General features: G+C 42.3%; 1 protein-coding gene across 11 annotated transcripts in view; it reads left to right on the top strand.

The window, feature by feature from the left end:
* NEK10 (NIMA related kinase 10) overlaps window positions 1-15,585 on the top strand; it is a 223,549-nt gene that overhangs the window by 359 nt on the left and 207,605 nt on the right. The window lies entirely within an intron of this gene.

Raw genomic sequence — 15,585 nt, 5'->3', positions numbered from 1 at the left:
TTGAGGCAGGGTCTCCAAGGAGAGGCCCGCAGGTCCTTGAGGAGCAGCCCCGAAGCCTCCGGGCGTCAAGCTCCACTCGCCTTGGGCTCGGGGCAGAGAGTGCGGGCTGTCGCGGGTAGGCGAGCCGCCGAGAGCCCGTCTCCTAGCAGGTGGGTTGGTGTCGGGCGGGGGGGGCAAGTGCATCAACGGTGTTGGATGGCCCGTCCAGCTCCAGGAAGGAGTTATTTTGGTTACGTGGCGCCTGAGTGTGTGTCTTCCGATCTTTCCCGATACGCCTGCCGCCTCATTCATGAAAGGCTTTATGGGTGCCGCTTTTTCGCCTTCCCCTTCTGTGATGCTGCTTTGCCCCTCTGCTTTTCTGCGCCACGTGGGGCGAGCCTGTCCGCTTCCATGCCTTCAGGCCTCACATGCCTGCCCCCCTTCATCTCCAGCCCTGGGCTGCTCCATTAAGGCCCAGACCCCCAAATTCAGCTGCCAGTTAACTCCACACGTGTGTAACCCTAAAAGCCATCTCCCTCCACTCCCACCAGCCTGCCTCACCCTTGGATTCCCTATCTTGGGCAGCTCTATCCGTTCAATTACCAAAATCCCATTCTGGGCAGTATCTTTGACATCACCTCTTCTTCCGCATTTCCATCAATGATCAAGTCTGTACCCTTTTTAAAAAATATTTATGTGTTTATTTATTTATTTAGAGAGTGAGTGGGCGGGGGGGGGGGTGGTGTGGGCAGAGAGAGAGGAGAGAGAATCCCAAGAGGACTCCACACTCAGCACAGAGTCTGATGCGGGGCTCTATCTCACGAACCAGGAAATCATGATCGGAGCTGAAATCCGGAGTCCGAGGCCCAATCCTCTGAACCACCCAGGCGCCCCAAGGGTATATCTTCTAAATAGCTGCCAAACCAATTCCCACATCACCATCAACATGCTCACTGTATTCTCTCTCACCAGTCCCTTGGTTAAGTTCAGCAGCCGTCCCATCTTTCCCGCTTCCAGCCTGGCCCTATTTTAATCCGTTTTCCCCATGAGTGTTAGAGTGACCTTTCTAAATAACGTGAGGCCAGCTCGCTTCCTGCAAAGACCCTCCATTATCCTACGGCAGCCTCCTTAGTCAGGCCTTCCATCAGCCATTCCGTCTTGTCCGTTCCCAGAACACGCCGTGTTCTCTCCCGTGTGTGGCAATTGCACCTGTTGTTCACGCTGCCCACGGTGGACTCCAATTTTTGCAGCCTCCCCAACCCCGTTCTCACTTGCTCCCCAATCTTTCTCTGTGTGTTGCCTCGTTACTTTTCTGCTCCCTTCTCTAGACCGTCTCTGCGAGGCCAGGGGCTCTGCCTGTCCTACTCAGCACTGTTGTCTCTCTCTCAGCCCCATGCACAGAGTGGGGGCTCAACAAAGACTGGTTAAGTGAATGAATCCCTAAAATGAGAAGGCACCGTTCTTCGTGACATCCCTATGAGTTCCAGAAAAGTCAGAAATGATTTCTGGCCAATGAAGCTTCTGTGTACAAAATACGAAAGTTGAGCTGATGGGTTTTACTTACATTTTAAGACCCTTGATGATTGGAAACTGTTTCAACTCACAGTCTTTCATAATCATTAGGATGGTCGCTATTATTATATGGTGTATGTTTCAAATGGGAAATAGGGACTACAGCATAGGTTGTAAGAGATAAGCTTTGGAGTCAGAGATACAAGGAATTGAATCCGGGCTTCAGCATTTTAGTTCAGTGGCCCACAGCAAATTACTTAACCTCTTACAAGCTTCTTCTTCTTCTTCTTCTTTTTTTTTAAAGTTCGTGTATAATAAATTTTTTTTTTAAAGTTGGTGGAAAAATAAATATTTTTGAGAGAAAGAGACAGAGAAAGAGAGAACAGGGGAGGGGCAGAGAGAGAGGGGGAGACACAGAATGCGAAGCAGGCTCCAGGCTCCGAGCTGTCATCACAGAGCCCGATGCGGAGCTCAAACTCACAACCTGTGAGATTGTGATCTGAGTCGAAATCAAGAGTGGGATGCTTTTTTTTTTTGTTTTAATGTTTCTTTATTTTTGAAAGAGAGAGAGAGAGAGCGCATGAGTGGGGGAGGAACAGAGAGAGAGGGAGACACAGAACCTGAAGCAGGCCCCAGGCTCTGAGCTGTCAGCACCGGCACAGAGCCTGATGCAGGGCTTGAACTTGTGAACTGTGAGATCATAACCTGAGCTGAAGTTGGACACTTAACTGACTGAGCTACCCAGGCACCCCAAGAGTTAGATGCTTAATGGAACTCAGCCACCCAGGGGCCCCAGTCAGCTTCTTTATCTGTACAGTGGGCTGATAATAGCACATATTTCATAGGATTGTCTTAAAGATTAAATGTGCATACTTCCTATCAAGTGCACAGTGCCTTATACTTAGTAAATATTCACATATTTACAAAGTTGAAATATTTACATGGATGTTTGCAGCAGTTTTATTCACAGTTGCCAATATTTGCATTTTAGTGGGTAAATGGATAAACCATGATACAACCAGACAATGGAATATTATCCAGCACTAAAAAGGAATGAACTATGAAGACTTGAAAAATCATGGAGGAACTTTAAGTGCATTATATTACTAAGTAAAAGAAGCTAATCTGAAAAGGCTGCATGTTGTATGATTTCCACAATATGACATTCTGGAAAAGGCAGAATTTTGGAGACAGTAAAAAGGATCAGTGGTTGCCAGGGCTTGGGGGTTGGGGAGAAATGAATAGACAGAGAACAGAGGATTTTTAGGGCAGTGAAAAGACCATATGATATTAGACTGATGGATACATGTCATTATATATTTGTCCAAACCCATAGTATGTACAACACGAAGAGTGAACCCTAAGGTAAACTGTGGACTTTGGGTGATCATGATGTACCAATGTAGTTCATTCTTGGTATAAAAATTGTTTTGTTTTTTTTTTTAATATTTGTTTATTTTTGAGAGAGAGAGAAAATGAATAAACATCTCTCTCTTCTCCCCCACTTGTGCTCTGTCTCTCTCAAAAATAAATATTAAAATATATATATTTAAGTCATTTTTATTTTACTTTTTTATTTTTAAAAATTTTTAACGTTTTTATTTATTTTTGAGAGAGAGACAGAGAGAGACAGAGAGAGAGAGAGAGAGAGAGAGAGCGAGCATGAGCGGGGGAGGGGCAAAGAGAGAGAGGGAGACACAGAATCCAAAGCAGGCAGCAGGTTCTGAGCCATCAGCACAGAGCCCAACGTGGGGCTCAAACTCATAAATTGGTATAAAATGTACCATTCAGGGGGTGTGTGGATGGCTCAGTCGGTTAAGCCTCTGACTCCAGCTCAGGTCATGATCTCACCGTCCAGTCCATGAGTTCAAGCCCTGCGTCGGGCTCTGTGCTGACAGCTCAGAGCCTGAAGCCTGTTTCAGATTCTGTGTCTCCTTCTCTCTCTGCCCCTACCCTGCTCATGCTCTGTCTCTGTCTCAAAAATAAATAAATATTAAAAAAAATTTTAAAAATGTACCATTCTGGTGAGTGATATTGTTAATATGAGAGGCGATGCAGGTGTGGGGGCAGGAAGTATATGAGAAATCTCTGTACCTTCCTCTCAGATTTGTTGTAAACCTACAACTGCCCTAAAAATGTCTTAACAAAGAAGAAAAAAATAACACACTGAAGGTAAGAATAGTGAAATTTCCACAGTCAGCCCACAGAAGTTATAAATCAATCTTTTAATTCATTCAAGTGCAATTTCTAGGACATCCTCCTACTTGGTCACAAACTTTTGTGTATTGTCAACAGCTCCGTTACAGGTAAGACACTCATTCATTCAATGAACAGTCACCATCTGAGGTGTCCAGGATGTCATGTCAGATAAGGGTGGGTCGAAAGAAACTAACCAGTCAAGTCTTGAGTAGGTGAAAAAGGGCCTGTCTGACTTTCAGAGCCAGTCCATTTTTGAGACTGAAGTCAGAGTGAACTGAGTTGAGCACTTGGACAGGGAGAGGAGCTAGAAGGTCATTCAAACAGTTAATGAACATTTGTTGAGCATCTGGGAATTGAGCAGTGACACTGTTCCTTTAGAATTTATGTTCTCGGGGATAGTAGAGCAGGGCCCGTAGGGCACAGGCTCTGGAGTCAGATTGCCTGGGTTCAAATCCCAGCTCCCTCACTGCTGGATATGGGACCTCTGGCAAGTCACTTCACCTTTGCACCTCAGTCTCCTATCAAATGGCGTTGTTTTATCATGTGAATCAGTACCGGCAGATTTCTTAGAACTGTGGCACGTCCGTAGGAAGTACCATGAAAATGTAGCTATTTGTATTTCATTCTACTTGGGAGAGAGAGACAGGTAAAGAGGTAAAAATAAAGTAGGGTAAGGGGATAGAAAGTGTCAGCCCGGGGACAGGCTTGGATTTGGAAACGGGTCTCACATTTTTGAGAGACTTGGTCTTCCATAGGAAAATGAGCTTTAAACACACTCGTGAATCTGGCTGACATGTCTGATGATTAAAGAAACGATGAAAATGAGCGCTGAAGAAAGTAGATGGTTTCTCATAATTACTCATACTTACCTAGAGGTAAGGCTTACGCTCATCTCAGCCAAAATTTCTATAGTCATAATAAAGGTCATACACTCAAGTCGATCGATTTAGCATCAACTCAGAACATATTAAATCTTACATTGGGGATAATTATAACTGACCCTCAGCAAAGTCAGAGTGACAAAATGACAATTAACTGGCTCATATCTGGAAAAGAAAATTAAAAAAACCCTTGTATGGGGGCGCCTGGGTGGCGCAGTCGGTTAAGCGTCCGACTTCAGCCAGGTCACGATCTCGCGGTCCGTGAGTTCGAGCCCCGCGTCAGGCTCTGGGCTGATGGCTCGGAGCCTGGAGCCTGTTTCGGATTCTGTGTCTCCCTCTCTCTCTGCCCCTCCCCCGTTCATGCTCTGTCTCTCTCTGTCCCAAAAATAAATAAAAAACGTTGAAAAAAATAAATTAAAAAAAAAAAAACACCCCTGTATGAAAATTAAAATAACAAGTAGAGGAAGAATGGATAAAGCACAGCAGCCATAATATTGTCCCTGGGCTGTCAGGAAACCGTTACACAGTATTCAGTGTATTTTTCATGAAGGACAGGGGATTGTTAATTTCAGGGACGTGTGTACGAAGTAATGTTGTTTTATTACAGTGGTAAACGTTTCTCTAGAAAATTCACTTAGGCAGATAGAGAGCTGGATAAATGCAACCAATAAATGAGAGTTAGTACAGCATTAGATTCACAGGGAAGGCTCTCCCTGGCTATAAATTCCTATTCTGCCACTTACCAGCTGTGTAACGTGGACACATTCCTTAACCTCTGTGGGCCTCAGTAACGTCATCCGTGAAAGGGGACGATAGTGGTAGCTGCCCTCCAGGTTTGTTAGGAGACTTGTATTAGTTAGCATTACGGAAAGCACTTAGAATAGCACTGGCACGGGCTAAGCACCATGTAAACATTTGCTCTCGTTATCATTGTTTTATTACTAGATATGAGATCTTGGCCAAGTTACTTCTCAGTGCCTCAGTTTCTCCATCTGTGAGTTGGAGATTCAACAACACTACCTACCACTTAGGATCATTTCTTAAAATATGTATATTTTTAAATGTTTATTTATTTTTGAGAGAGAGAGTGAGAGACACAGAATCCGAAGCAGACTCCAGGCCCCACACGGTCAGTGCAGAGCCGGATGTGGGATTCAAACTCATGAACCCGAGATCATGACCAGAGTCGAAGTCAGACGCTTGACTGACTGAGCCACCCAGGTGCCCCTAGGATTGTTTTGAAGATTAAGTGAATTGAATACATCAAAGTACTTATTATGATAGTAAACCTTGAATAATATTAGGTTTAAGAAATTAAAATCAAGACTACTTGTGACTTTGAAAATAAAGCTTTTTTTTTTTTTCTCATTTTGTGTCTACTATTTGTCATCAATGAATCAAAGCCAGTGAATATAGACAAATGATTTAAAATTAGTATGACAGGGGGTGCCTGGGTGGCTCAGTCGGTTAAGGGTCCGACTTCCACTCGGGTCATGATCTCACAGTACGTGAGTTCGAGCCCCATGTTGGGCTCCATGCTGACAGCTCAGACCCTGGAGCCTGCTTCAGATTCTGTGCCTCCCTCTGTCTCTGCCCCTCTCCTGCTTGTACTCTCTCTCTCTCTCTCTCAAAAATAAACATTACAAAAAAATAAAAAAAAATAAAATTAGTACAACAGGCTCTTCGAATTGAAGTAATAGTAATATTACCCACGATAGTATTTATAAACAGCTATCATAATAACAATTACTTATATTTCTATAGCTATTGACAGTGTTAAAGGGGTTTTGCTTTATTTCATTTAGTTACAACTACCACTTTATAATGGGGATATTGTTGTTTCTGTTTCGTGGTAAAGGAGGAAGCTCATAATTAGGCCCAGGGACTTCTGGGGCCATGCCACAGGCGCATGGAAACCAGGTCTCGTCCACCACCATTGCCCCTTTTGACTACGTCTCAGAGGTGCAGCCAGAGGAATTCACACTCTCAAACCTGTGACGTCTCCTCAGTGGAGACCACACAGTGATGTAATGTGCACATATACGCTACACTAGACGTAAATGTGAATACTTGTCTTCAGGAAATTTTATTGTCCTGTTCACGTATACTTGAGGTAGCCCATGTTTGACATGAACATCTTATCTGCTTTGTGGCTTCCTTGTGTTTATGATGCGATTTTTGTCAAACCAACGTTCTGTAACAACTGGATCTGGTCAGCTGGGGCAAACTTATCGTTTGCTGATAATTTTTTTCCCATTACCTTTATTCTCTATGTTTCAACAATGATACACCAGTTATACTTGGAGCTTCGCAATCATGTTTCACTTGGGACTTTTTCATTCATTCATTCACTCATTCATTCATTCATCAATCATCCATTGAATACTTCTTTTGTTATAAACCAGCAGTGCTGGATGCTGGGGATGAGCAAATCCCTATCCCTATCTCTGACTAGTTTAGTGTAACTAGAGGAGACAGACATGTGTATTTATTGAATTATTGCCTGAATCTACCCTTTCATTAAGAACTGCAAGGCGGTGCCTGGTGAAGCTGTGTCCCCATCAAGGAGGTCAATGAAAAGTACCTTAAAGAATGGACACTTGAGTTGAGACATGGCAGATAAGGCTTCAGGCCTTCCCATAGCAATCTGCTACTTGAGTCCAGGAGTAGAGATCCTGGGGTGTCCAGGAGAATTAGGTCTGGAGCAGGGTTTCAGAGGCCAGGTATGAGTGGAGCTGGCTAGCGGGGGCAGAGGCATCATCTCTTGGAACACCTCGTTGGCCTTGTTAATTTTTGTTGTTACCCCCAGAGAGATGGGAGGCGCACAAAGGCTTAATTGGTCAGAGTTGCACCATATGAAGGGTGCTTTGGTTGCTGTGTGGAGATCAGGTGTTGTGTTGTTGGGCAGAGAGAATAAATGGAAGTGGAGGGACTGTTTAGGAATGGATTGCTGTAGTTCAGGCGAGTGATGAGGTAGACAAGGGTGTTGGCTCTGAGGGTGGAACCAACCCTAATATATATATATATATATATGGTCCCTATTAGACCATATTAGAAATAGCAGAAAAAATATTAGAAATAGCAGGGACCATATTAGAAATAGCAGAGAAAATAGGATGTAGTGGCCAAATGACTGAGGGGGTGAGGAAGAGGAAAGTACCATTTTTCTGAGGTGCACCCAAAGGGCCGTGCTCTGAGACTTTTTTGTGACTGTTTTGTTCCATACGTTGGCTATAGACTTAGAGGCTGCCACTCATTCATGTACCATCTTCCACCTCGGTCCACATTCCTCAGCCCCAGTTCGACTTCTACTCACTGTCTCCCCAAACCACTCCTAGGATTTTGCCTCCATCCCTTTATTCATTCACTCCCCTGGAAAGTTCTTCCCAAGCCCGACCCATTTTCCTGGGCCTTCTTCAAGTCCCCAGTTCATGAACCTTTCCATAACGTTTCAGCCCACAGCGATCTTTCTTTCTCCTGAATTCATTCAATTTATAGTCTCCTTTGGAAGTTAATTTCCCCTGCTTTTTGACATTTCTTGTGTTCTTATTTGATCCCATGTATTAGTCTGTACCATAAGAAACTATCCTGTTTTTGTTTTTTTTTTAAGACCCGATATCAGTAGTTTTCTACTGCGTAAACTACATATTTGTGATTTCACACACACACTGAGATGTGGATAGGTTGTTTTTGCAGTGCCCGGTAATGTCGTGTATGCACAGTCAGAGCATGATAGATCATAAAATGCACTTAAAATAGGGTGTTACTGGATGAAATTTAATTTTATTTCATGACTTAAAAGTACTTATAGTTTCTTGCAGTGCTGCCTAGTGTTAGGAACATGGATGTGTTAACTCAGTGTTCTCTTTACCCCGAAAAGGTCTAGGGGGTTGGGCTGAATCCATATTGACTTATTACCACCATGACTCATTTATTATCGTGACTTATTACCATGATGGCTGACTTAGGGGGTAAGACATTTTTGACCATGTCTTATTCAGTGCAGTAGCTTCAGGGCTTGGCATAGATGAGGGGATCAATAATCACCTTTTGAAGGAATGAGTGAATATCATTGTCCCCTTTCTCACACAGAAACAGAGGATAGAATGTAATCTTGCTATGTTTGGGGTCAGTAAGAAAAGAGAAGTTTGGTGTGCTACTTAAGTTACTTTCATTGACTGGTTAATAAAAATGTTCCCTTCATATCATCTGGACCTTTTTTGCCTTTTCAATACCACCACTTAACATATGGGCCTCAGATTTCGTTTAACACAGGTGCACGATAAGCTATGTCTTGAGCAGGTTTGGGTAAGCAGCCACACGAGGCGTGAATAGACATACCACAGGCATCATCAGGCAGTGGCAGTGGAGGGGGTCCATAAAAGCTATATTCCTATCTGCAGATGTTTCCCTTTATCAAGAATGGTGTGAGTTTGAATGGGACTAAAGCTTGGAAAAAGAAAATGATAACGGTACCTGTGGCCACATATTCTAGTTGATTTTGGGAGCATCACCAACTTAGGCTAAGTTGGACTTAGCACAGTCCAACTTAGGTCAGTATTGGCCAGAGGAAAATGAAGGCAGAGTCTTAAAAAAGAGACTAACACACAGCAGATGGTCAATAAATATTTGTGGGAATGAGTGGGAGACGGCTAGAATACAATTGGAATTTTCTTATTCTTTGTACCTCCAAGTGCTTGTTTAAATAGAAAACAGAAAATTGTTTAAAGTATAAACTCTCTGCACAAGGAAGGTGTCAGTCAAGTCTACTGACTCAGGAGCAAGGCCATGATAATACCTGCCCTTGGCTGGCGACATACTCCTGCCAAAGGAGGTTCTGTAGCAACTGTGTCTTTGTTTTCCTCCATATGATAATATTAAAATACACCGCCTACCTATTTCACATGAGTGAGCAAGGAGGAATGAATAGATGTTTGCAAGCACCCCAGGGTCCAGGAGGTGAAGTTATGCAAGCATCAGTTGTTATTAGATCACCCTTTGCCCTCGGCTCAGGGCCAATGTCAACAAGTCGTCCCCTTCCCATCTACCCAGAGCTTGCCATTAGGATTTAGGCCCTGAAGGTAAACTGGGCTGTGTTCTACTTTTAAAGGTGCTCTGTGGCCTTGGACACCTTTTTCCTCTCTGGGCCTCAGTTTCCTCATGTATTAAACAAGGTGCACTGAATCACGATCTTCAACTGATGACCGGTCTGTTTTATTTGTCCTGTGCAGGAGTTTTGTTTTGCTTCATTTTTAATGTGAGTTTGAATCCCTTTAAGGGAGGGTGTATGCTTTCTCAGTTCTGACTGAGGCCCTATGTATGATCTCCTCTATACCTGTCATTCACTTACATTCTGTTCCAGGGCCTGGAAGGTATCAGAAACCCCCACACTAGATGTTCTTTAAGGTTTTTCATATGACTGTTTCTGTTCTGCTAACTCCACACGTGTTTCCCATTGAAGAACAATAACAATGTGATATAAGGGATAAAATCAAGACTATGGTTTAGAGAAGCAGACTCTTTTTCAGCTGTAACAGGTATAAGCAAGTCACGTTTCTTATAGGAGTTCCTTGACTTTTTGATCACTTTACTTTCAAAAAGAGAAAGAGAGAGAGAGAGAGAGAGAGAGAGAGAGAGTGTGTGTGTGTGTGTGTGTGTGTGTGTTTTATTTTCCAGTCATTTCACCAATTTAACATGACACTTTCTGTGCAGAATAGTTTTTTAAAACACAACCAATTTGGAAAGACCAAGCACTATAGTTCTGTGAGATTAAGGGCTATTATTCTTTGTAAAAAGAAAACACTTTCTCTATTCTCATAGCACTTTTGATGAGCTCAACTGCTCAAGTGGCCGATGCAGTTTGTTTATTTTGAAATAATTTTAGATTTACATAAAAGCTGCAAAAATAGTACAGTGAGTTCCCTTACATCCCTCCCTCAGACTCCCTCAGTGTTAGCCTCTTGCATCACCGTGGCATGATCAAGATTAAGAAATTAACACCCAACAAATTCATTTTAACACAGTTTTATTATTTCTGTTTAAAATTCTTTACATAAATTGTATCTTATTTTAACCACTTTGTTTTCAAAGAGCCACTATTAAAGGAATATTGAGGGAAAAAAATGCCACAGTAAAGGACTTAGAGAAATGATGTCTCGTTTTCACTGCCACTAGTTACGGGGCAGAAAGTTTTCTCGGTTTCTTTAATGTCTACTTGAGCACAGACAGAACTGCAACTTGTAATCTGATATGGAGGTTAACTGTCATTCATCAAAGGAAATAAGGACTCCCTTGTGTTGGTACAAGGAAGTTATAAGTTCCTTTTGTGGTAAGCATTATAACAATTTATTTTAGTGCTTTTTCAAAATAATAAACCTGATGTAGCCCAAGTGGTAATTAACTGGAGTCATGTTAAACTCTCTTACTGTTATTACTTTCCAAGTGCTGTTTTTATTTTAACCATTAGTAAATGTAGTAAATAAAGTGTGGTATTTCCAAAGATACAGCCTAAGTGATTAATAAGAAAAAAGGTATTAGTGGGATTTGGAGCTATTTTCCATAATGAATCAAATGACTTTTCTGTTTTATCTTTAGTAAAGATGAGGCCATTTAAGGATCTTCTGAACAGTTAAGTCAACTGTGGAATAAAAAAGAATTTCCGGGTAGAGAATCTGAAAACCATATCACAAATACCCACCACATTATTTAGTCAGTGGGTTTATATTGTACAGTTTAGATTAATTACAGTCAGTCAGGTGATTTTACCGTAGCCCGGATTTCTTTCTCTGTTATATGTGTTTACCCTGCAATTACCAAGAGATCACGAGCAAATGAGGTGTGTTTCTCTGGGGACTTCTTTTAGCATTAACCCACATTTCAAACGACAATAGAAGATAGGAATTACTTTTGAGAGTCTCTTTGAAATGGATTAAAAAATTCAACAGTGAGTCAGTACTGTGATTATGTCTGTACTTGACTAGGACTGTAAACATCAAACTCATTTGGCGATCCTGTGAGGCATGGAGAGATCATTTCTCCTCCCTCTGAGATAGTATTTGGGTCCCATGACTGAAATGGGCAAAAGGAAAAATACTGAAAGTTTCTGTTCTGAAAGTAATATGCACTAGGATTTTATGTGTAATCTTTCACTTCTGTGCCCCCTCCCTTTTTTTTTTTAAGAAAAAAAATACTAAATTTCAGTTTTCCCACTCAGAATCAAAGGAAAATCCACCTGAACACAAGTGTTTATGTAGCAAGTCTTGTAATCTCTTTGGCCTCATCTCCTCTGTAAAATAAATGTCAGAAAATGCGTGGGTTTCAATTTTTTTTTTTTTTTTTTTAGCAGTGGAACCCTTTTCTCAAATGAAACTGTACACAGAGCCCCAGAGAGGTGGGACCGCTCTGGTTTTAAGTGGGGAGCCCACGTTCAGTCTTCTTGGCCTTGTTTCTCCTTTCCCAGGGCTCACTCTCGCCCTCTCCTGGCTGTCCTGGAATCCACAGCTACTCAGGTCCTCTCCGGCTCTACCCTTGGGGCAGTGGTTCTCAGACAGTCATCTATCTAGGATTGCTGTGAAATCAAGATTGTTCTTTGGAAGGAGAGACTTCAGATTTCTAGGCTATTCAGGTGGTCTTCAGACTGGTATGTTACTGGTCCACGAGGAGACAAGTACAAAATTGAGAGTGTTTAGAAATGTTTACAGCAATTCAACATTGCTGCGATGTTTAAGCACATGATCAGTGGCCTTACTTTGCTGAACAGGATATGGACCAACAGTATTGGTCCACGATAGATTCACGAATTTGAAAAAACCTAATAACTTGTTTAAAAAGCACTGTTCATGAATATTATCTTATATAAAACTCCAATTTCCCTCCTGAAGACTAAATAATTGGGATAATTCCTCAGTGTGTTCAAGACTTTTATAACATTACAAATATTCATCAGTTGATTTGATTTATGAGGAAGGAATATTTATGAAAGATTTTTGAATTAAACGAGTAATGACACAGGTCTGTTTTTGAAATAGTTCTATTATCCATTGATCCATTAAATTTTTTTATACAGTAAATATTTGTTGTTTGCCTTCCTTGTGTGTGGTGAATAAGGGAGGTTCAGGGGCACCTGGGTGGTTCAGTCGGTTAAGCATCCGACTTCAGCTCAGGTCATGATCTCATGGTTCATGGGTTCGAGCCCCACGTCAGGCTCCGTGCTGACAGCTCAGAGCCTGGAACCTGCTTCAGATTCTGTGTTGTCCTCTCTCTCTGCCCTTTCCCCTCTTGTGCGCTCTCTCTCTCTCTCTCTCTCTCTCTCAAAAATGGATAAACATGAAAAAAAAATAAAAAAAAATAAGGGAGGTCCAATTCCTGCTTTATGGGGGAATCAGGCAACTGCAATATTTTGTGCACAGATTTGCGATGTGGGGAGTCCAAGCTGCCCTAGGACACTGAGGAGGAGTGCCAGGCTTGGGAGGTTCAAGGAGGTTGTTATCCTACGATCCTAAAATAATTGTTAAAAAGCAAATAATTCATGCACTTTGCGAAAGATACCTTAGCCACTCCTTACAGATTATGACACAAATGCTTTCTGAGCTTTTGTACTGTGCTTGTATCACGCCATTTGCTATTTGGCATGTGGGGATGTACTTGGGGATAAGACAGACACGATCTCCGCTCACATGGGGCTTATGGTCTGGTGCAAGCATACCGGGAAATGGACCAGAAGATTTCCAACACTGACGAGCTGCAGAAGGAGAGGAAACAGAGTGGATGCGGTAAGGATGAGTCTCTGGGGGTGAATATGTTGTACAGGTTTGTCAGAGGAGCCCACACCACGGAGGGGACATCTGAGCAGAGACCTGAATGACACAAAGAAGCCAGCCTGAGAATGAGAGAGGAACAGCAAGTGGCAAGTGCCAAGGCTTTCGGGCAGGGGTGAGGTTGCCACCTTCATGAGCCAGGGAGAAGGCCCGCAGGGCTGAAGTGCAGTGAGCAAGAGGGAGAGAGGGTGGAAGGATCGGAGAAGTGAAAGTCACGGACAAGGTCGAGCAGAAGAGGGAAACATGAGGCTGTGCCGAGTGTGCATCCACAGCGAGATTCTCATACCGTCGCCACCCACAGCCCTTCCGTTGTGGTTGGTGATCACAGGGACGAGGTGAGTATCCCACCCGGAGCCTGTTGCATCCCTGGGACCGGTGGTGTGTCAGGGTGTTGACTTCAGTGTTTCTTTGCTTCTTATAGTCAGTTCCTGTGTCTCCTTTTGGGGGGACTCCCCCCAAGCTCCTGGAGTCTCTTTACCCCCAGACAGGAGTGTATGGCTGGCGGTTAAGACCTTCTCCAGGGACCCTTAACCAGTGACTGGTATAATCTCTGCTCCAGAGCTCCCCGTGGAACCATGCTAGGCTGCCCTCTGGAGAGCTCTGGCTTTGGGGAGCACCCTTGCTTGATCCTTCCGGAGGACCCTCCCCCAATAAATTGTCTTGACTTGATGTAAACTGCCCTCCCCGCCATCCCCAGGTTTGGATTATAACCGTTGGTATAACGTGATCATTTTTGTTCATTTAAAATGGGGTTAGAGGAAATAGTTCAGCATTCTCAACTTCTCAAAGTTTTCTTCAGAATACTTTCCATTTCACCAGCCATCAAGTGGAAAGGATTTTGTTTTTTTATCCTAAGGCAATTGTCTGTTTCTACCGATTCCGGTGGATTTGTTTACTGTTTAATTAAGTGAAACGTTTCCAGAGACTTATCTATTCTCACTCTTCCAGCTCACAGAGTAGACTTTAATCTTAAATTGATAAAACTATTAGATGATTATTTCCTGTTCACACACCAGGTCAATCAAATTATGGAGATTAAACAAGAGAATAAGGCGGGGTGTTTAGCAGGGTATGATCTGGATAGATATGCTCTCCAAGGCTGGCAGAAGCAGCCTGTGAGCTTTTCCACATGTTTTCATGTGCTAATCTTTGTGGCTTTCGTTTCCTACTTCTAACACAGTCTGTAGCTATGGTTTGCACGGGAATTGGAAGCCAGCAGGCCAGTGTGGAATTTTCCCTGTGCCTGGGAGGGAAAAGTAAAATCAGATGCTATTCATTTTGACTGGATTTCCATTTATTTTAGAACATTTGGGGGCATTTTAATATCTCTATTTAAAAGGAATTGGATCTCGGGCTTTTAGAAATTATTTACAGATTATCTGTCATCCATTCTTCCTTTCTTCCACTCTCTCCTCCTCCCTCCCTCCTTCCCTTCCTTCTTCTTTCTTTTTTTAGAGGAAAGTGAAATCAAATCTCTATCTGAATCCATCACAAAACATATTTTGAAGTCATGAAGTGGGATTTTATGTGCTTATGGTAGAATAGTATGCCTGTGGTAACCTGTTTTATCTTTAGCAGTTTTTAGTCGGAGATTGGACATGGTAAATGTTCAGTAAATATTTATTGATTATATGAGTCCGTGGTGTTATGTCCTAAGCACAATTCTAAAATATCATATTGTGCTTTTGTTGGTGTGCATCTGTGAAGAGAGCCTTGGTCCCCAACTCTTAAATCCCGCTCAACTCTGTCATAAATATGACAACTATACTGGAAAAATAATTTTTAAATCCTTAAACTGTCTTTGCACATTTAACTGAAGTTTTGCTTCATTCTGTTGCAGTGAAACACCCATTGGCACGTTCCTTTTTGCTTTTAAATATCTCTGAAACACTTGGATTTTGACCATCGATTTCACAATGCATGGAGGCATGCGATTATAAGACAATAACACATGCTTTTTCATGCCTGAAAATAACACTGAAGTCAAGCTGTGGCATTAAAGCACAGTTGGAAAATTTTACATCTAATCAAATTAAACTGATAGTATGTTTAATTTTGTATTTGCTATGTAATTGAAAGCATGGGTATCTTCAACTTTTTGTTTCTATTCTGGAAATTAAAACAATTGAATCAGAAATTGATTAAGGAAAAAAGGGCAAACAAATAAGTTGCCTTCTGTTCGTTGGTTAAGTAATCTG

Source organism: Panthera uncia, chromosome C2, assembly GCF_023721935.1.
Source record: "Panthera uncia isolate 11264 chromosome C2, Puncia_PCG_1.0, whole genome shotgun sequence".
NCBI classification, from domain to species: Eukaryota; Metazoa; Chordata; class Mammalia; order Carnivora; family Felidae; genus Panthera; species Panthera uncia.
Note: the sequence above shows the minus strand (reverse complement) of the source record. Positions and strands in the feature narration are given on the sequence as shown.